Source organism: Lygodium microphyllum, chromosome 20 (assembly GCF_053477565.2).
Source record: "Lygodium microphyllum isolate KBCC chromosome 20, Lygodium_microphyllum_v1.1.10, whole genome shotgun sequence".
Classification (NCBI taxonomy): domain Eukaryota; kingdom Viridiplantae; phylum Streptophyta; class Polypodiopsida; order Schizaeales; family Lygodiaceae; genus Lygodium; species Lygodium microphyllum.
Genome location: NC_141154.1, coordinates 1114636 through 1136703, shown reverse-complemented (window position 1 = coordinate 1136703; position 22068 = coordinate 1114636).

Below are 22068 nucleotides of genomic sequence, written 5' to 3'. Positions count from 1 at the left end.
AAGCGAGAGTTCTGTTAACTCTTCAGGAACTACGTCCGCATATTCCTTTAGCCAAGTGACCAAATCACTTTACTTCTTTATCAATATTCATAGTCAAGACAATCGTTGATTAAAAAGTTTTATTCCATTCATATCAGCATAGCCCTTTCGGGGTACAATTATTTCTTGGGGCGATGGAACAAGTTGATACATTAATTCGAAGAGAATAAGATATTGTTGCATTCAGCTACAGGAACTGAATAGTAGTACGGATTGGGGTCATCGATTTTCAGGAATCGATAGTTCATTGGAAGATTAGGGTATCTTTTCCTTTGATATCCATTCTTCTCATGACGTCCCAAAACCTTGATTCGGTCGGCAGGGATTCTTTGAATCACTTCCCCGTACACATACTTATTCTGGTTAACCCTTCGACCTCCAACCTGTAGGGTCGCGTTTGCGTGAGCCTCAACAAAGATGAACAGCTTCACGATCTTCAAATCCTCCATCCACTTGATTCTCTTCAAGTTAATTTGAAGGTACGCAGGTTGATAGGCAGTTATGTAATAGATCCCTGTAACACCCATCCATCTCCGTTCCACGTACACAGGCGATGGATTGTAAATGCGGTCTAGGATGTTCATCGTCTCAACCCTTTGTTGATAATCCGTGGAATGCATCGCGGTCATAAACATGACTCGGAACACTAAGAACTTGTTCCATGCTTCATAATTCTGCAAGACAACATTGAAAGTAAGGAAATGTTTGGGACAATAACATTTGCTTTACTTCTTCTTATTAAAGATTCTCTAAAAAAAATCCTTTGTTGGTTTGCTCTGATACCAACTGTAACGTGTCCACTAGAATCATCCAGGACACGTCTTAGCAGTCCATCGGAAAGGATGTCTAGAAAACTCCGCCCGGCACTCCCATGGAATGTTACGGGTTTTGCAATCTAGGTCTTCCCGTGTCTGCCACGTAGTGGAAGTATCCTGGCCGTTCCCACTTAGGCTCGACCTGAATTTGGGTTTTTCTTGTTTGGTCATTAGCTAGCAGCAACTAGCGTCAGACCCGAGCGAACTACTTTACGCAGAGACACCAGGTCCGAAGCGGATTCACGCTGCACTTGGTTCAAGGAGAATGGGAAACGAGAGGGATGCAAAACTCAACCTCTCAGCCATAAGGCATAGTCCCATTCTGTTCCCCTAAAACAACGTAAATTGGGTAAGATGTAACTCTAGGTCATCGTTCTCGTTATTCGTTTTGATAATGATGATCATTCTGCTGTTCTTCGAGATTTTTGAGAAAAGTTCCTGGCTAACCGGGACCACCCATCCGTAGGACGGACCCATGGTCCATCCTCCGCACTTTCCTCGGTTTGTTTTAGTTATGTAATTATCTAACACATTAATTTGACATATAACAAACAGCTTCTTTAATTAATCCTGTTAAGCACTGGTTCCTTCACGTAATCTTATCACGTGACATAGAAAAACAATATCAAACAACTTCTTTATTATCATTTCATCATTTTATCTTTGAAATACAAGGAGTTCCACCCGTAGGCTTGTCCATAATCTGCCCGAAGGCTTATCCAGTAATCCGCTAGGGATCACTATTCCAAGCTTCTGCCCGTAGACTAGTATGCAGGCCTCGAGATCCAATCCCGAGTCACGTTAGTCTCTTGTGCAGGACCCGGAAGGCGAGGGATTTACGGCCAGAGCCCCCCTGGCACCCAAGCGTCCTCCTGCTCCAAGTAGAACTCAACGGAAAGACCTCTCGCGGCGGGTTCGGTCCACGCTCCCGGCGCGGTCAACAACCCCCTTGGTTAGGGTCAGGCAAGCAGTCGGGGGTAATTGAAGCTGCCTCTCCCTTCAGGCCTTCAACCTGAAGCATTTAGATATCTTTTCATCCTTTAGTTCCTTGAGCAAACAATGCAAACAGTTCTTTCTAAACTATTACAAGCACAATCAATTTCCAGTGGTCGTTTATTTGGCCAACAGTTAAGGAGTGAATCCTTCTCTCCGAATGCATCCAGCATTCGATCCGGGATCAATTGCGACTTGGCAAGATCCCCAAGGGTTTGTTTGTTCACCCTTTTGTCCTTGGGTTAGGGCCATACCCTGTTAACCCAACTTAACCAATACCTTAGGTTTTATTAATAGTAAATCCTGGCGACCATGTCGCTTCAATTTATTGATTGGTCATTTGCTTCCAGGCAAATACCTATCTCCCCTTTTTCTTGGCAATTATTCCCCAAGAAAGGTGATGTAACAGGATGATTACTCATCCTCTTGTAAGTTAAATTTGCGCAATAACTTGCCAACCTCATTTCAAGAAATGGCAAAACTCTCTTGTGAACAAATCACAAGTCTATGCGATGTTGCAACTTTTTGCACATGTGTTGCATCTATTCCACGGGATCATTTCACCCATTGAATGGCGTTTTCTGGTCACGGAATTACCTCCAGCCGAGAAGCAGGGTTTAGGGTGTCTTCTTACCCAACCCATTCTTAATTATATTAGGCCACGGTCCTAGGAATTCCAACTCAATCCGGGTTTCATCATTTGAACGAGTGATCCTTAGGGTAGAAACCTTAGATCGTTTTATGCATGAGCATCCAATTGACTCAACATTTCGTGAATGTGGGTATGATATTTGGGTTTGAGGGTTTTGACTTGACAACAAGTGTAAAACTAGGTCGAATCCTTATCGTGCTAAACCCTAGTTAGCACTTGGGATAATTATCATATCGACTGAACCATGCCTATATGAATCCCTTGTGGGTTAGGTGATTTAGACAATTCAATATACTTGTCTTGCGACAAGGATGAGCCTTTCCTAGAGATAATAAACTAGATCTAAAGGAGGAAAAATAGTTACAACTACACCAATACATGTAAACATGCGATTCATTGCTTCTACGCATCACATGGTTCACAATAACCCTATCTTTCCTTGGTAAAGTAAAAATGCATGATAATCTAGATACTAACTTTCCTAGGTCCTACTAGGACTTACATCAAATAATCATGCCTACAACCTTGTTGTCTACACTTTAGAATCTCATGCTTTGATAAACCATGCAACCTTTCCTAAATGCGGCTCCTGATGAATGAAATTTTTACGTATGATGAATGTGCAACATGCAATCCTTTCCTAACTACACGTAGTTAAATGAGATTCATGCCAATTGAAGCTAGAGTTAACCTATTAATGCAACCCTTAGAATTATTTCTATGCTTTGCTATTTCCTACGGGTGATAACGACTTCCTTAATGAATCATTACCAAGAAGATTTATCTAAAAATGTGACATGCCATTAATCTTTCCATGCCTAGTAAAAGGTGTACCTCAATAATTTCAACCTTGTAATGAGGCAACAGTTGTCCTAGGCTCGTCACTTTTGAATGCACAAAAGGAAACTTACTGGTAAGGTCCTAAAAATGCATAGACACCTTATGTTTTTTTCATTCATTCCATTGAACGTACCAATGATCAATTTTCATATCTTGAGCTAATTCTAGTAAATGTTCAAATAGCCAATTCATTTTCCAATTGCATTTAACTTGACTAGTTGAATTTGAACATGCATGAGTGCTTCCTAATCGATGAAGTTATCGTGACTAATTCAATACTTTTGTGTGGAATCCAAATAGATAAAACCTGGACTTGTGGGCTCCGGGAAATATCCACGTAAATACTAGGAGAAGATCCTCCCGCAGGCGCGTCTTGTGACTTTTTAGGGCCCATTGTAGGCGTGATTTTGGCTTCCGGTTTGCCTTCGCGGTCTATAAATTTACTCGCCTTGGTATGCAGCCTCAAGATCTTGCCCTTCTCCCTCGTACGCAGGAGATACCTTCATGGAACTTCGGATCTTTAAAAGGCCGGCCTGTGAGACCTGGACCTATAGGATTTGGATATATGGGATTTGGAGCTTATGGAAGGCCTTAGGATTCGGAACTTGGGCCTTCTTTCTTTCGGAAAAAGAGAGGGTTCGTGAAAGGGATCTTGTGATGGACTGCAGGAGTGGAGACTTTAAATCTGGCCCTAGAGGCCTTATGGGAGATTTGGTAGAAAGGGCCTTATAGGCTTCCTCTTCAAAGCCAGGGGAAAAATGGACTTATGGAGGATCTGTGTGAAAGGGCGTTAAGGAACCCTCTTGTTCTCTACAAAGACCTCGGGGGGGGTTGATAGGGATGGGGTTATGGGGGGAAATGTAGTGGGAAGGGGGACTTTAAATCCCGAGCCTAGGAGGCTTACGGGTGATTGGTGGGAAGGGACTTGTAGCTCCCTCTCCTTCAAAGCCTCAGAAGAGTGTATTAGAGAACTATTGGGAAGACCTTATAGGCTTCCACTTCGAAGCTTAAGAGGGAAAAAGATTTGGGCTCTTGGAGGGTTCCAAAAGGAAAGGGCCTTTAAAATCTTGGGTTATAACAGACTTTATAGGGTATCCACGAGTAGGGCCTTTAAAAGAAAACCGAGGGTAGAAAGGCTTGTGGGAGTTGCCATGGAAAAGGGGGCTTAAAAGGATCCCGGGGGGTAATATGGACTTGAGTTGGGAATCCACGAGAAGGGGGGGAACTTTATGGGGACTTGGGTGGGAAATCCACGGGAAGGGGGGACTTAAACCGGGACTAATATGGGTTGTGTGGGAATGCAATGGGAAAGGGGGATTGAATCCCGGGGGTAAAGATTGCTTGTGTAGGATCCAATGGGAAGGGGGCTTAGGGAAGCCCCCTTAGAAGCTTCCTAGAGAAGCTTCTAAGAAGCTTCAGGGACAGCACATGATGGCGTGGCGACTTGGAGGCTTACTGGTCGGTGGCTAAACGAGCCCAGGCAGCGGCAATCTACACTGGCGTCTCCCTCTCCTCCACGGCGCAACACGCCATTTCAATTCGGTGACAGCTGGTGCAACTCCTTCTCCCTCCACGCCGGGTTCCGCAGCTTCCCCTCTTCCACACCTTGGCACGGCGGCTAGCGGCTCCCTCTCCTCCTCACTGTCAAGAAGGAGCTTCAACTCCCACATCTAGCGCCGTCCTCTTAGCCTATCGCAGCCTCCTCACGGCAGCCTATTCACGGCAGCCTCCTCACGGCAGCCTCCTCACGTCCCTCCTTCACAGGACGTAGCACGGCCTCCTTCCTCCTCTTCACGGGCCCCTCCTTCACGGCAGCCTTTCGCAGCATTGTTTTCCCTACCCTTCAACATCTTAGAAGGGGTTTTTTATAGTTTGGGAGGAGAGAGGACCTCCCCCCTACGTGGACCCTCGCATGGCCTCTTCCCCTCCACCTCTTAAATTGCCATAATAGCCCATCCCCTTCCCTCAGCCACGCATCGGCTGGGGGAAGGTAATATATATATATATTTTAATTAAAAAAAAGAAATAAATTGCAACAATTTTATCCCAACATTATCCTCTTGACCTCCTCCCAAGAGGGAGTTTACCTATGGTCATGCGGGTTTTTAAACCTTGGTCCCGTTTTGCCAGTGGAGAGGTCATGATTCCTCGGTCCCGATTTACCAATGCGGAGTACTCCTTTTCTCGCGTACGATCATAAATCAACTACCGGAAATGGAGATAATCTTTTCACGAATTTACGATGTGCGGGAGGTTGGTCTAGTAATATTTCAAACGGAAATATTACAACCGTGGAATATGCCTCCTGGCATCATACCCCCGGGGTGGGATAGCAATTGACCTCAATTGCTATTAGCTCAATGTGGAGCTAACAGAGTGGGGAAAGCATTTAAGTCTCTAGCGTGCATCCATTGTGCTTCCTCTACAAGATGGTTCTTAAATTTCACTAGATATCTAGAATACCTTCGGCCAGTTCTAGTGGTCATGTAGTCAGTGTCTATGATGGCTTCTGGTTCAAGTATTTCAGTCTCTTCTTCTAGTAAAGGTGGGTTTTCATAGACAGGGTGGATAGGTAATTGGCCTCTAAATGGTCTCAATAAACTAATATGAAATGTATTATGAATTTTCCAATGAGATGGCAATTCTAACTTGAATGCATTATCATTAATCTTATGAATGATTCTAAATGGTCCATAGAATCTAGGAGCTAATTTGACAACTGGATGTCTATCTACACTTTGCAGTCTACGCTTTTCTATTCTAAGCCAAACATAATCATCAACTGTGAAATTCATGGCTTGTCTTTTCTTGTTGGCTTGTTTGGTATATGATTGTTGGGCTTTAGCAATCATATCCTTTACCTCATCAAAAATATTGTTATGCATAGTAGCAATATCATCAGCACTCTGAATTCTATTAGGCAAAGATGCAACAGGTGTAGATAATCTATATCCATAAATAACTTCAAAAGGTGCTTTCTTTGTAGATGTGTGCGGTGTATTGTTATATGCAAACTGTAATAAATACAAATGAGTATCCCATGTTTGAGGTTTAGAGATAGTATATGCACGTAAAAGATCTAGAATGGTGCTATTTGTGGCTTCTGTTTGTCCATTTGTTTCTGGATGAAATGCAGATGAGAAATCGATCTTTGTGCCTAGATTTGCAAACAGTGTAATCCAAAAATTATTACAAAATCTAGAATCTCGATCTGAAATAATCACTTTTGGCAATCCATGGTTAGTAAAAACAGTTTTCAAAAATAACTGTGCTGCTTGTGATGCTGTTAAAGTTTTCTTACATGCAATGAAATATGCTTGCTTACTAAATCTATCTACAATTGTCCAAATCATGTCATGGTTAGATTTAGTATTTGGTAAACCAGTAATGAAATCCATAGAAATATGTTCCCAAGGTTTAGATGGAATAGATAAAGGCATTAATAATCCATACTGTTTACCATGATGTCTCTTTATTCGTTGACAAATCAAACATTCAGAAACGAAATTAGATACATCTGCATTCATATGCGGCCAAAAAAAATCTTCAGTTAACATGCGTAATGTAGAAATGATACCTCTATGACCTTGATATGGGGGACAATGAATTTCATTCAAAACAAAAGATCGGAATGGAATAGTAACACACAGTCTCTTTTCAAAGAACATAAATCCATTATTATATGACAATGAATCAACAGGAATGAAATTATTTTGAACTAATTTTTGCCAATCAGAATGAAAAGTAATATCCTGGTGATATGTGTCTTTCATAGCAATCAAAGAATCAAAAGATATGATAGAAATGTTATGAATTGCAGGTCTTCTACTCAATGCATCAGCAATTACATTTTCTTTTCCAGGTTGGTATTGAATGATAGGATGGAAACTTTGAATGAAGGAAGCCCATTTGATATGACGGTCAGAAATTTGGGGTTGGCTAAGTAGATGTCTAATGCTTTGCTGGTCAGTCTTTATCATGAATTCTGAACCCATTAAATAATGCTTCCATTGTTTTAATGCTTGTACAATTGCTAATAGTTCCTTGTCATAAGTTGAATATTTGAGCTCAGAGGGTTTCAGCTTAGAACTAGAATATGCTATTGGATGGTTGTCTTGCATTAATACGGCTCCTATTCCTGATCCGCTAGCATTGGTCACAACTAGAAAGAATGGTCTATTAAAGTCAGACAATTGTAAAACAGGGGCTTTGGTTAATGCACGTTTCAGTAAATCAAAGGATTTCTGCTGAGTTTCAGTCCATTGATAAACAATTCCTTTCTTAAGAAGTTTGGTTAATGGTAAAGCAAGTAATGAAAAATTACGTACAAACTTCCTATAGAAACTAGCAAGACCAAGGAATGAGCGTATTTCATGTACATTTTTAGGAACAGGCCAATGCAATATTGCATCAATTTTTTCAGGATCAACTTTTATTCCTTCTTTTGATACAATATGGCCTAGATATTCTATTTCTGTCTTAAAGAATTCACTCTTGTCAGGATTTGCAAACAATTGATTTTCTTTCAGTAATTGAAAAACTAATGATAAATGCTCATAATGGTCTTTTTCACTTTGACTGAACACCAAAATATCATCAAAGAAAACAATCACACAATATTGATATTTCAGAAAAATACGGTTCATCATTCTACTGAAAGTAGCAGGTGCATTAGTTAATCCGAATGGCATGACTAAGAATTCATAATGGCCAAACTGTGTCCTGAATGCAGTCTTAAATATGTCGGATCTATCTAGCCTCACCTGATGATATCCAGACTTAAGGTCAATTTTACTAAATATAGAAGATCCTTGCAGTTTGTCCATAAGGTCATCAACTCTAGGTATAGGATACCTATTCTTAATAGTGATCTTATTTAATGCTCGGTAGTCAATACACATACGATAAGTATTATTCTTTTTCTTGACTAAGAGCACAGGTGCACCGAATGGAGAACTGCTAGGTCGAATTAGGCCTCTATTTAGTAATTCTTCAACTTGACTCTGGATTTCTTTTTGCTCTGTTTGATTTTGCCTATATGGTGCTTTGCAAGGTGGTTGTGTGCCAGGTATTAGATCAATCTTATGGTCTTCTCGACGTGATGGAGGTAAACCTGGTGGTAGATCTTCTGCAAAACAGTCCTTAAAATATGTAAGAAATTCCTTATGCCTAGGGTGCATATGATTTTCCTTTGCATGCAATTCATTCACCCAAATGAGATATGATTTAGTATTCTTGCGTAGTGCACGTTTTGCTTGAGTATGTGAAAGCAGTGAAAAAATATGAGATGCATGCATACCAAATAATGTAATAGATTTTCCTTGAAAATTAATATTCATTGTGTGCGTAGAATAATCTATATTTGGATTATGCTGGTGTCTCCATGGCATTCCTAGAATAATGTCGCTTGACTGTAATGGGACAACTAAGAAATTTCTTCTTTCAATATATGGACCAATTTGAATTTCTAAATCTTGTACTTCTTGTGTGCCATTGTACCTAGTGCCTAAAAATGCAGCTTTTATGCGATAATGCGTAGGTACAGTATGCAATTTCAATTCCTTTACCAATTTTGCTGAAATAAAGTCATGGGTACTACCGTCATCATGTAATATAGTTCTTTCTTTTTCATGCACCATACATTTCATAGTCAACAATGAATGTGGAGTAGGCATACCTGGTAAAGTGTCGGAAGTAGTAGTAGGATCATCTTCTTCTTCAGTGAAATCCGGCATATCCTCATGCTCGTCTTCGTCCATAGCTCCAAGATAGTTGATATGTGCTGATGGCTTCTTTGAATGACAATTTGCTGCGAGATGCCCTGGCTGATGACACTTGTAGCATACTATTGGCTTGGCTTTAGTCACATTATTTGCAATGGCTGGGAGTCTGGGTATATTTGGATTTGCTTGTGGAATAGGCTTTGGATTTGGATTGACAGTGGATGGTAATGCAGGTGGTTTAGGCCAATTCTTGCGGAAAGATGGTGATGAGAAACAACCTGGATTAAACCTTCTAAAATTTGAATTGAATTGTTTAGATCCATAATTACCGTTTGCTTGGAATTGCTGTGGTCGTCGATCTCTTCCGCGTAACTTATCTTCAGTGTCGTGAGCTAAGGAGATGGCGTCTTCAAGGATAGCAGGTTTGAACATGTTCACTTCAGCGTAGTAATGTCCAAGAAGTCCAGACATGTACTTCCGCTTATGTGTCATCTCTGGTACGTCTTCAAGCATGCGTAGCTGTAGGAATGCATTCCAAAAACGCTCTGTATACTGTAGAATAGGCTCACGATCTCGTTGTTGAAGTAAATCCCATTGCTTGATAGCCTTCTCATGAAATTGCGGTGGAAGGAAATTTTGCATGAACTTCTTCTTGAAATCTTCCCAAGTAGTAGGACATTCTATACTCTTGTGGACTACAGTCCACCAAAGTGATGCTCTGTCTATCAGATGATTAGTAACACACTTGATTTTATCTTTTTCGGGATAAGTTTCCTCATGGAAATAGTCATCAAACTGGCTAATGAATGATAAAACAGTCTTTCCTTCTCTTATGCCATTGAAAGTGTGAAACTTGAAACTTTGTTTACTTATCTTGGATTCCTTGCGAATGGTTTGTGCTTCAAGGGTGGCGTCGATGGTACGGCGAATCAAATCTTCAGCTTGAGGTTCTTCTTTATCAGTGGACGCTCTTTGTAGCTTTGTCAATTGCGCTTGCAATGCTTGCCTAGCCCTTCACTCTTCTTCCAATTGTAGCATGATTAGATCCAGCTTTTGTTCCATGGTAGGCTCAGGTAAGTCGTCTTCAGCCATAGGATCATCCATATGTGGGGTAGTCATCCTGCAAAACTCAACAAACCTTTCTCACTCAAAATCAGGTTAGCCAGATGAGCGTAGCTCACATTTGAGGTTACAAGGCTATGTATTCTTGGGTATTTCTTCTTCAATTTTCAGAAATTCTGCAATATTTCTGTCTCCGTTTGCTGAAAGTACTTCAACAAACTTGCAGATAGGTAGAATAGCTTGCTGCGAACAACTTTCCAGTTCAGAGTTTTTGCATACGAACAAGTCTTCTATGAGTTTTAAGCACTAGTCAGTTCTGATTTAGTCTGACTTGCAGAGTTGCAGACTTAGCAGACTTGCAGGGTTGTTGACTTGCTGAACTTAGGCCGACTTGCAGAACTTGTAGAACTTGATTACCGTCGACTTGCGGAACTTGACTTCAGAAGTGCGAGACCCGGATTTTGCCGACTTATCTGACCTGTGTAACTTGCAGGAAGCCTTAAGCTTAAGTGATTAAGCTTAAGCTTATGAAGCTTAAGGAGGACTAACAGGCCGTCATCGATTTCGTGAGGGGGGGCGTTTTTTTTTTCCTCGCGGAAATTTCGGAGGCTCTTCCTGACACGAGGACTCAATTTTGTGGAGTTTGAAGCTTTTTCTTTAAGCTTCTAAGCTTAAGATTAAGCTTTTAATGAAGAGGATTAAGAATTGTCTCACTGTTTTTCAACGACTTGTTGATGGAGATGATTGCGTGGTCCTCCGCCTGCAGAGCTTGGTCCTTCGCGATCTCACAGTGGAAACAGGGGTTCTTGATCACCAGAAGTCTGCCTATATCGACGGTTCGCGACAAGATTGACTGTAGAGCCCGTTTGTTCCTAGAGCTCCACCTTCGCCCGAGATTGGTAGCGATTGGAAGCTCTTGATCTCTGCTCCGCTCTGATACCACTGGTGTGTAGATCGGTCGCAGATAGCTCACGTGGTGAATCCCGAAGGTCCCCAAGAACAAAGAACTCTACCTTTTTGCACAAAAACCCATATAAAAGCATGCACGACAAGAGGCAAGAGACAAATTGGGTTCAATCTCCCCCATGCCTTGTGTGAGCGCTTCACAAAGTATGCATTTTATGTATATTTCCAATCTTCATGCTCAATAATAGCTCAATTACAAAAATATGACAAGCTTTTACCTTTTGAGTTTGCTTTCTACAAAAATAGGAAAATAAAGCTAATGAACGGTGCCCATAGTGTCTGGCACGCCCAATCTCAATGTCCAAATAGAAGTAACATATCCGGGCGCATAAGCGCATACAAAATAATAATCAATAATCAATGTCTCTATAGACATAACAAAATATAGGCGTGGCGCCTATCAAAATATAGTCCAAAGGTCGAATACCCGCTAGACTCCAATGCTTTCCTCCGCCACTGCTGCTATCTGTACACATCAACTGAAGCATTCACAATCGTTAGTAAAATAATACAATTAAACCGACAAAAGTGAATACCTAGCAGTCTTCAGCTACATAAATAAATCAACTGGTTAGAAATAAATCCTAACCTTAATTTATTACGAGTGCGTACTCTAAACTCATAAACATTTATTAATTTAATATGCATTTTGCGGAATCACCCGCTATGGAATCACCCATGTACACACTAAATTAATGAAATGCCCAAAAAGGACAGGCGTCCCCATCAACTTCTCGCACAAAGAATCCTCTTTGCGTATGAGCCGCGGTCATCTAAGTTTACAGAATCTACCGTAAAACCTCACGGAATCCACCGTGGAATATGCCTCCTGGCATCATACCGCCGGGGTGGGATAGCAATTGACCTCAATTGCTATTAGCTCAATGTGGAGCTAACAGAGTGGGGAAAGCATTTAAGTCTCTAGCGTGCATCCATTGTGCTTCCTCTACAAGATGGTTCTTAAATTTCACTAGATATCTAGAATACCTTCGGCCAGTTCTAGTGGTCATGTAGTCAGTGTCTATGATGGCTTCTGGTTCAAGTATTTCAGTCTCTTCTTCTAGTAAAGGTGGGTTTTCATAGACAGGGTCGATAGGTAATTGGCCTCTAAATGGTCTCAATAAACTAATATGAAATGTATTATGAATTTTCCAATGAGATGGCAATTCTAACTTGAATGCATTATCATTAATCTTATGAATGATTCTAAATGGTCCATAGAATCTAGGAGCTAATTTGACAACTGGATGTCTATCTACACTTTGCAGTCTACGCTTTTCTATTCTAAGCCAAAAATAATCATCAACTGTGAAATTCATGGCTTGTCTTTTCTTGTTGGCTTGTTTGGTATATGATTGTTGGGCTTTAGCAATCATATCCTTTACCTCATCAAAAATACTGTTATGCATAGTAGCAATATCATCAGCACTCTGAATTCTATTAGGCAAAGATGCAATAGGTGTAGATAATCTATATCCATAAATAACTTCAAAATGTGCTTTCTTTGTAGATGTGTGCGGTGTATTGTTATATGCAAACTGTAATAAATGCAAATGAGTATCCCATGTTTGAGGTTTAGAGATAGTATATGCACGTAAAAGATCTAGAATGGTGCTATTTGTGGCTTCTGTTTGTCCATTTGTTTCTGGATGAAATGCAGATGAGAAATCGATCTTTGTGCCTAGATTTGCAAACAGTGTAATCCAAAAATTATTACAAAATCTAGAATCTCGATCTGAAATAATCACTTTTGGCAATCCATGGTTAGTAAAAACAGTTTTCAAAAATAACTGTGCTGCTTGTGATGCTGTTAAAGTTTTCTTACATGCAATGAAATATGCTTGCTTACTAAATCTATCTACAATTGTCCAAATCATGTCATGGTTAGATTTAGTATTTGGTAAACCAGTAATGAAATCCATAGAAATATGTTCCCAAGGTTTAGATGGAATAGATAAAGGCATTAATAATCCATACTGTTTACCATGATGTCTCTTTATTCGTTGACAAATCAAACATTCAAAAACAAAATTAGATACATCTGCATTCATATGCGGCAAAAAAAAATCTTCAGTTAACATGCGTAATGTAGAAATGATACCTCTATGACCTTGATATGGGGGACAATGAATTTCATTCAAAACAAAAGATCGGAATGGAATAGTAACACACAGTCTCTTTTCAAAGAACATAAATCCATCATTATATGACAATGAATCAACATGAATGAAATTATTTTGAACTAATTTTTGCCAATCAGAATGAAAAGTAATATCCTGGTGATATGTGTCTTTCATAGCAATCAAAGAATCAAAAGATATGATAGAAATGTTATGAATTGTAGGTCTTCTACTCAATGCATCTGCAACTACATTTTCTTTTCCAGGTTGGTATTGAATGATAGGATGGAAACTTTGAATGAAGGAAACCCATTTGATATGACGGTCAGAAATTTGGGGTTGGCTAAGTAGATGTCTAATGCTTTGCTGGTCAGTCTTTATCATGAATTCTGAACCCATTAAATAATGCTTCCATTGTTTTAATGCTTGTACAACTACTAATAGTTCCTTGTCATAAGTTGAATATTTGAGCTCAGAGGGTTTCAGCTTAGAACTACAATATGCTATTGGATGGTTGTCTTGCATTAATACGGCTCCTATTCCTGATCCGCTAGCATCGGTCACAACTAGAAAGAATGGTCTATTAAAGTCAGGCAATTGTAAAACAGGGGCTTTGGTTAATGCACGTTTCAGTAAATCAAAGGATTTCTGCTGAGTTTCAGTCCATTGATAAACAATTCCTTTCTTAAGAAGTTTGGTTAATGGTAAAGCAAGTAATGAAAAATTACGTACAAACTTCCTATAGAAACTAGCAAGACCAAGGAATGAGCGTATTTCATGTACATTTTTAGGAACAGGCCAATGCAATATTGCATCAATTTTCTTAGGATCAACTTTTATTCCTTCTTTTGATACAATATGACCTAGATATTCTATTTCTGTCTTAAAGAATTCACTCTTGTCAGGATTTGCAAACAATTGATTTTCTTTCAGTAATTGAAAAACTAATGATAAATGCTCATAATGGTCTTTTTCACTTTGACTAAACACCAAAATATTATCAAAGAAAACAATCACACAATATTGATATTTCAGAAAAATACGGTTCATCATTCTACTGAAAGTAGCAGGTGCATTAGTTAATCCGAATGGCATGACTAAGAATTCATAATGGCCAAACTGTGTCCTGAATGCAGTCTTAAATATGTCGGATCTATCTAGCCTCACCTGATGATATCCAGACTTAAGGTCAATTTTACTAAATATAGAAGATCCTTGCAGTTTGTCCATAAGGTCATCAACTCTAGGTATAAGATACCTATTCTTAATAGTGATCTTATTTAATGCTCGGTAGTCAATACACATACGATAAGTATTATTCTTTTTCTTGACTAAGAGCACAGGTGCACCGAATGGAGAACTGCTAGGTCGAATTAGGCCTCTATTTAGTAATTCTTCAACTTGACTCTGGATTTCTTTTTGCTCTCTTTGATTGTGCCTATATGGTGCTTTGCAAGGTGGTTGTGTGCCAGGTATTAGATCAATCTTATGGTCTTCTCGACGTGATGGAGGTAAACCTGGTGGTAGGTCTTCTGCAAAACAGTCCTTAAAATATGCAAGAAATTCCTTATGCCTAGGGTGCATATGATTTTCCTTTGCATGCAATTCATTCACCCAAATGAGATATGATTTAGTATTCTTGTGTAGTGCACGTTTTGCTTGAGTATGTGAAAGCAGTGGAAAAATATGAGATGCATGCATACCAAATAATGTAATAGATTTTCCTTGAAAATTAATATTCATTGTGTGCGTAGAATAATCTATATTTGGATTATGCTGGTGTCTCCATGGCATTCCTAGAATAATGTCACTTGACTGTAATGGGACAACTAAGAAATTTCTTCTTTCAATATATGGACCAATTTGAATTTCTAAATCTTGTACTTTTTGTGTGCCATTGTACCTAGTGCCTAAAAATGCAGCTTTTATGCGATAATGCGTAGGTACAGTATGCAATTTCAATTCCTTTACCAATTTTGCTGAAATAAAGTCATGGGTACTACCGTCATCATGCAATATAGTTCTTTCTTTTCCATGCACCATACATTTCATAGTCAACAATGAATGTGGAGTAGGCATACCTGGTAAAGTGTCAGAAGTAGTAGTAGGATCATCTTCTTCTTCAGTGAAATCTGGCATATCCTCATGCTCGTCTTCGTCCATAGCTCCAAGGTAGTTGATATGTGCTGATGGCTTCTTTGAATGACAATTTGCTGCGAGATGCCCTGGCTGATGACACTTGTAGCATACTATTGGCTTGGCTTTGGTCACATTATTTGCAATGGCTGGGAGTCTGGGTATATTTGGATTTGCTTGTGGAATAGGCTTTGGATTTGGATTGACAATGGATGGTAATGCAGGTGGTTTAGGCCAATTCTTGCGGAAAGATGGTGATGAGAAACGACCTGGATTAAACCTTCTAAAATTTGAATTGAATTGTTTAGATCCATAATTACCATTTGCTTGGAATTGCTGTGGTCGTCGATCTCTTCCGCGTAACTTATCTTCAGTGTCGTGAGCTAAGGAGATGGCGTCTTCAAGGGTAGCAGGTTTGAACATGTTCACTTCAGCGTAGTAATGTCCAAGAAGTCCAGACATGTACTTCCGCTTATGTGTCATCTCTGGTACGTCTTCAAGCATGCGTAGCTGTAGGAGTGCATTCAAAAAACGCTCTGTATACTGTGGAATAGGCTCACGATCTCGCTGTTGAAGTAAATCCCATTGCTTGATAGCCTTCTGATGAAATTGCGGTGGAAGAAAATTTTGCATGAACTTCTTCTTGAAATCTTCCCAAGTAGCAGGACATTGTATACTCTTGCGGACTACAGTCCACCAAAGTGATGCTCTGTCTATCAGATGATTAGTAACACACTTGATTTTATCTTTTTCGGGATAAGTTTCCTCATGGAAATAGTCATCAAACTGGCTAATGAATGATAAAACAGTCTTTCCTTCTCTTATGCCATTGAAAGTGCAAAACTTGAAACTTCGTTTACTTATCTTGGATTCCTTGCCAATAATTTGTGCTTCAAGGGTGGCATCGATGGTACGGCGAATCAAATCTTCAGCTTGAGGTTCTTCTTTATCAGTGGACGCTCTTTGTAGCTTTGTCAATTGCGCTTGCAATGCTTGCCTAGCCCTTTGCTCTTCTTCCAATTGTAGCATGATTAGATCCAGCTTTTGTTCCATGGTAGGCTCAGGTAAGTCGTCTTCAGCCATAGGATCATCCATATGTGGGGTAGTCATCCTGCAAAACTTAACAAACCTTTCTCACTCAAAATCAGGTTAGCAGGATGAGCGTAGCTCAAATTTGAGGTTACAAGGCTATGTATTCTTGGGTATTTCTTCTTCAATTTTCAGAAATTCTGCAATATTTCTGTCTCCGTTTGCTGAAAGTACTTCAACAAACTTGCAGATAGGTAGAACAGCTTGCTGCGAACAACTTTCCAGTTCAAAGTTTTTGCATACGAACAAGTCTTCTATGAGTTTTAAGCACTAGTCAGTTCTGATTTAGTCTGACTTGCAGAGTTGCAGACTTAGCAGACTTGCAGGGTTGTTGACTTGATGAACTTAGGCCGACTTGCAGAACTTGCAGAACTTGCAGAACTTGATTACCGTCGACTTGCGGAACTTGACTTCAGAAGTGCGAGACCCGGATTTTGCCGACTTATCTGACCTGTGTAACTTGCAGGAAGCCTTAAGCTTAAGTGATTAAGCTTAAGCTTATGAAGCTTAAGGAGGACTAACAATCCGTCATCGATTTCGTGAGGGGGGGGCGTTTTTTTTTCCTCGCGGAAATTTCGGAGGCTCTTCCTGACACGAGGACTCAATTTTGTGGAGTTTGAAGCTTTTTTTTAAAGCTTCTAAGCTTAAGATTAAGCTTTTAATGAAGAGGATTAAGAATTGTCTCACTGTTTTTCAACGACTTGTTGATGGAGATGATTGCGTGGATTAAGAATTGTCTCACAGTGGAAACAGGGGTTCTTGATCGCCAGAAGTCTGCCGATATCGACGGTTCGCGACAAGATTGACTGTAGAGCCCGTTTGTTCCTAGAGCTCCACCTTCGCCCGAGATTGGTAGCGATTGGAAGCTCTTGATCTCTCCTCCGCTCTGATACCACTGGTGTGTAGATCGGTCGCAGATAGCTCATGTGGTGAATCTCGGAAGGTCCCCAAGAACAAAGAACTCTACCTTTTTGCACAAAAACCCATATAAAAGCATGCACGACAAGAGGCAAGAGACAAATTGGGTTCAATCTCCCCCATGCCTTGTGTGAGCGCTTCACAAAGCATGTATTTTATGTATATTTCCAATCTTCATGCTCAATAATAGCCCAATTACAAAAATATGACAAGCTTTTAGCTTTTGAGTTTGCTTTCTACAAAAATAGGAAAATAAAGCTAATGGACGGTGCCCATAGTGTCTGGCACGCCCAATCTCAATGTCCAAATAGAAATAACATATCCGGGCGCATAAGCGCATACAAAATAATAATCAATAATCAATGTCTCTATAGACATAACAAAATATAGGCGTGGCGCCTATCAAAATATAGTCCAAAGGTCGAATACCCGCTAGACTCCAATGCTTTCCTCCGCCACTGCTGCTATCTGTACACATCAACTGAAGCATTCACAATCGTTAGTAAAATAATACAATTAAACCGACAAAAGTGAATACCTAGCAGTCTTCAGCTACATAAATAAATCAACTGGTTAGAAATAAATCCTAACCTTAATTTATTACGAGTGCGTACTCTAAACTCATAAACATTTATTAATTTAATATGCATTTTGCGGAATCACCCGCTATGGAATCACCCATGTACACACTAAATTAATGAAATGCCCAAAAAGGACAGGCGTCCCCATCAACTTCTCGCACAAAGAATCCTCTTTGCATATGAGCCCCGGTCATCTAAGTTTACGGAATCCACCGTAAAACCTCACGGAATCCACCGTGGAATATGCCTCCTGGCATCATCACCAAATTATACTTACTCAATATGAATCCTTAGATTCTTCAATTATTTATTGAGGAACCTAAGTTGGAAAGAGTTATCAATTGAGACAAATTTGGCTTTCTTGCATGTGTGAATATTTGTATATTATACATCTTCTATTTATATATAGGTTGTCATCAGCTCAAATTATCCAAAATTACACAAATTTGTGCTAAGCTCACCTCCATTGATCAAAATCACAATGAATGAGTGACCTATTGCATTTTTAGTGTGGTATACAGCTTTATTTCATCATCAAGCTAAAGGTAACAACCTATTGTGCACAAATCTTCATCTCAACAAGTTGCATCTATGGTGATTGAATTATGTTTGTCTTGCTTTGGTTGAAAGACTAAATTATTGGAAATATATCATCTAATCATGACTATAGATTCCACAGCTTGATGATTCAATGATCTAAGATTTGCCAATAGCCAAGATATTTAACCATACTGTATAATCTTCAATTTCATAGCTTGTAGATCCAAATAGCCTTGAATGATCCATGAATCACCTTACTTGGTACAATATTGCCTCATCTAGAAAATGAGATAGTATTTGGATATTAAAAGCTCTAGAGACCCTATTGGAATTGAATATAAGAACTACCATTGGATGTTATATTTACAAGTGCATGCAAATTTACATTATTTGTATTGTATATGCTACTATCAGTGGCATATACACAAGTACATGACGGTGATGGTTGGGAAGAAGTTATCATGAGAAATTACATATGATATTGTTAACCCTGGTGTGCAAGCAAAGACATTGCAAAGAAAGCAAAGAAAATGAAGAAGATGCAAAGGATAGAGTGAAAAAGAGTGACCAAATGGAAAAAATGGGAAGAAAAGAGCCAAAAGGGCAATAAGTAAACTTAAAATTCCAAGGCAAGTGAAAAAGCGGAAATGCACATTTTAACTATAAAAGCACACCCTAAATCCTTGTTTATGAGTGCCAAGATCCCTTGTGTGCAACTTGTAAATGTAGACGTGCATGGGTGAAGGAAAAATGTAAATAGGAAGGGACTAGGGAAAGAGGACCTAGGTTAAAATGATTGGTCGTGTAAAAAAGGGATGGGCACCCAAAGAGGATTAGGCATGTATAAAAAGGCAAGAAGTAAATGAAAAAGCTCATTGTTGTGTTTGGCCAAAACTAGCTCTCTTCTTCTCCCACTTCTTCTTTCTCTTGCTTGCGCTTGAGAGAGTGTGTGTGAGGGAGTGAGAGAGTGAGTGTGTGAGGGTGAGGGACTGTGGAGGAGAAGCTCTTCATCTTCTCCTCTCTTCTTTTCTCTTCTCTTATCTCACGTGTGGCAATGGAGCTTGGAGCTTGGAGCTTGAGGATCGAGCTTGCTTGAGCTTACACCTTGGATCATGGAGCTATGAGAAAGCTTGAAAGAGGAGGCAACATGATTGGGCATGAATGTAAGCTCACTATACTCATAGATTTGAGAGTGCACATGGATGTGTGAAAGATAGACATTGCACTTGGCCTAAGTCACTTGAAACAATAAGCACTGCATAGGTCTTGGCGATCGAGCGAGGAGCCCCCACATTTTGGTTATGTTGTTGGGACCAATGGATTCAACCTTTGAGTACTTGCATGGTTTGAATCGAGCATTGGTGTCGGGTTTGTCCCAAACCAGTACTTAAGATAGGTAGGAAGAAATTTAGAAGGCATTTGATCTCTTTTGCAAGTAAATATTTTGGTTTTTAGAGTTTAGATGATAAGGTTGGGCTTGCTTAGTTTTTTGTTTTTTGTTTGGTGCATTTAAGTAAGGAAAATTCAAGAAAATTAGAGACAGAAATAATAGGATTACTACTATAAACAAGACAAAACATGAAGAAAAAGGGGCTTCAATGCATTAAGAGAGAAAATAGAGAAGAAGGGGAGTGAAAGACTAAATAATAAGGTGTTTAAGGGGCAGAGAGAGAAAAGGGGAGGTCATTTTTTGATTCAGAGTTGAGAGAGAGAGAGAGAGAGAGAGAGAGTTGGACATGTTTGTTGCAAGATAGTAGTCAAGTAAGGAGAGCTTCTATTTATGCACCCAAACACATTCACATGCTATCAGTTAGTTTGTTTGATTTCTAGTTTATTATTCTTCGATCCTAAAGCTTTTTAGAGGTTAGAGTGCAGTATATTAAGCATCACACTAGATTTTTGTCAAGATTGCACCCGTTTTCGCCATTGCTCATGGACGGTTCAATTTTCAAAATGTTTGACTATCTCAAATTCCCTTGATTTTGAAAATTTTATGTTATCAAATCATTTGATTGGACAAACCTTGACTAGTCTAAGGTCAAAAAATCCACAAATCAAACATCTTGATTGTCCAATTTAGACAAATTAGACTCACACAGACATTTGATTTTGGTAATCTGACCAAAAATCTGCAAATCAGATGGGAAAATTGAACATCAAACTCCAATCTTTGTAGATCCTGTACGGGCCAAGATCTAGTTATAGGAAACCCCAGTAGTAGATACCTAGGTGAGTTATCGGTACAATAGAGCCAATATACTAGAGAGTTGAGACCCGATACTCCACGAGCAATTGTAGTCGCTTGCCATATCATAATAGAGGTCGAGATAGACAACGTTAACCCACTACCCTTCAAACTAGGCTTCAAACATATAGCAGGGACTTAGAGTGAACCATCACGCGAGTGGCGGCCCCTTGCACAAAATAGCTAACACTAGCCAAAACTTTTTAAAGGAAGTGTGATCTACCTTGATTATGATTTTACTTACACACTTCATCACATAAACACTTGAAGTGCACAAGGAAATATAGAAAGCTGAATTTGACATGTCCACTCCACCACTTATGTATTCAATTAATGTAACATTGCAAATTGATATGTATAAGAATAAACACATTAATGGGGTCTAAGTAAGAAACAAACCGACTAATAGGAGCAAACCCTAAGAAGTTGGGTAGGACCCAAGAACTACAATGACCTAAAGCAAGTAGCTATGATTTGTCAAGTGATGGAGAAGGAAGAAAGAACCGACACGATTATGGACACAACTTTTCTTGATCTGATTAATTTGAGCGACACACTAGTTACTCAAAAAACTATAAATATTTCGGGAACCAATATCAATCCTATAGTTAAGGCACTCGACTTGGGAGAATTTCCTATTGACATTCAAAAAATGGTAAATCAATACGACTTGAAAACCAAAATGGTGCATCATGGTAGACCAACCAAGGATATCATAGCTAATCTCGAGGAAGAGAGAAGGAAGGCAAGGAAAGGACTGCAAGGCATAACCGCCTACGACCAAGAGCAATGAGCCCAAAAGCTGAGACAAGACGTAGAAATGTGTGAGGTCCGATGCGTGTTAGCTCTCACCAATAGAAGTAGGGTAGGACAAATGCTCAGAAGGAGAGAGTGTTAGAGTGAGACCAAAATACATGTGGTTACTAAGCAAATCGACAAGTATTAGCCTAGCACTGATCCTTTGTGAAGTATTTGAAGCATGTATGTGAGGGTGAATGGCCTCACATGCCTTGCTCAATGTGTGCAAGATTTTGGACTTCTCCTAGGAGATAAAGGGAAAATGCGGTTTACTAGCCTAGAAAATGTCAAGCAAAACAAATTTCACAACCTCTAGAGTCTCTTCATCAAGAGGTTCGGCAAAGAAGCAAGATACTCCAGCATCCTCATCATGAGGTTGATGAATGTGAGCCAAAAGAAGGGTAATGAGAATATTCGACACTATATCACCCATCACTACAATAGAAACGAGGCATAGATGCGCATGTTAGACATGCAGAGTCAGGCACGTCTATCATTGCGTCTATATGTGCGTGTAAAAGAGCATGTAAATAGATGCAAATTTTGCGTCT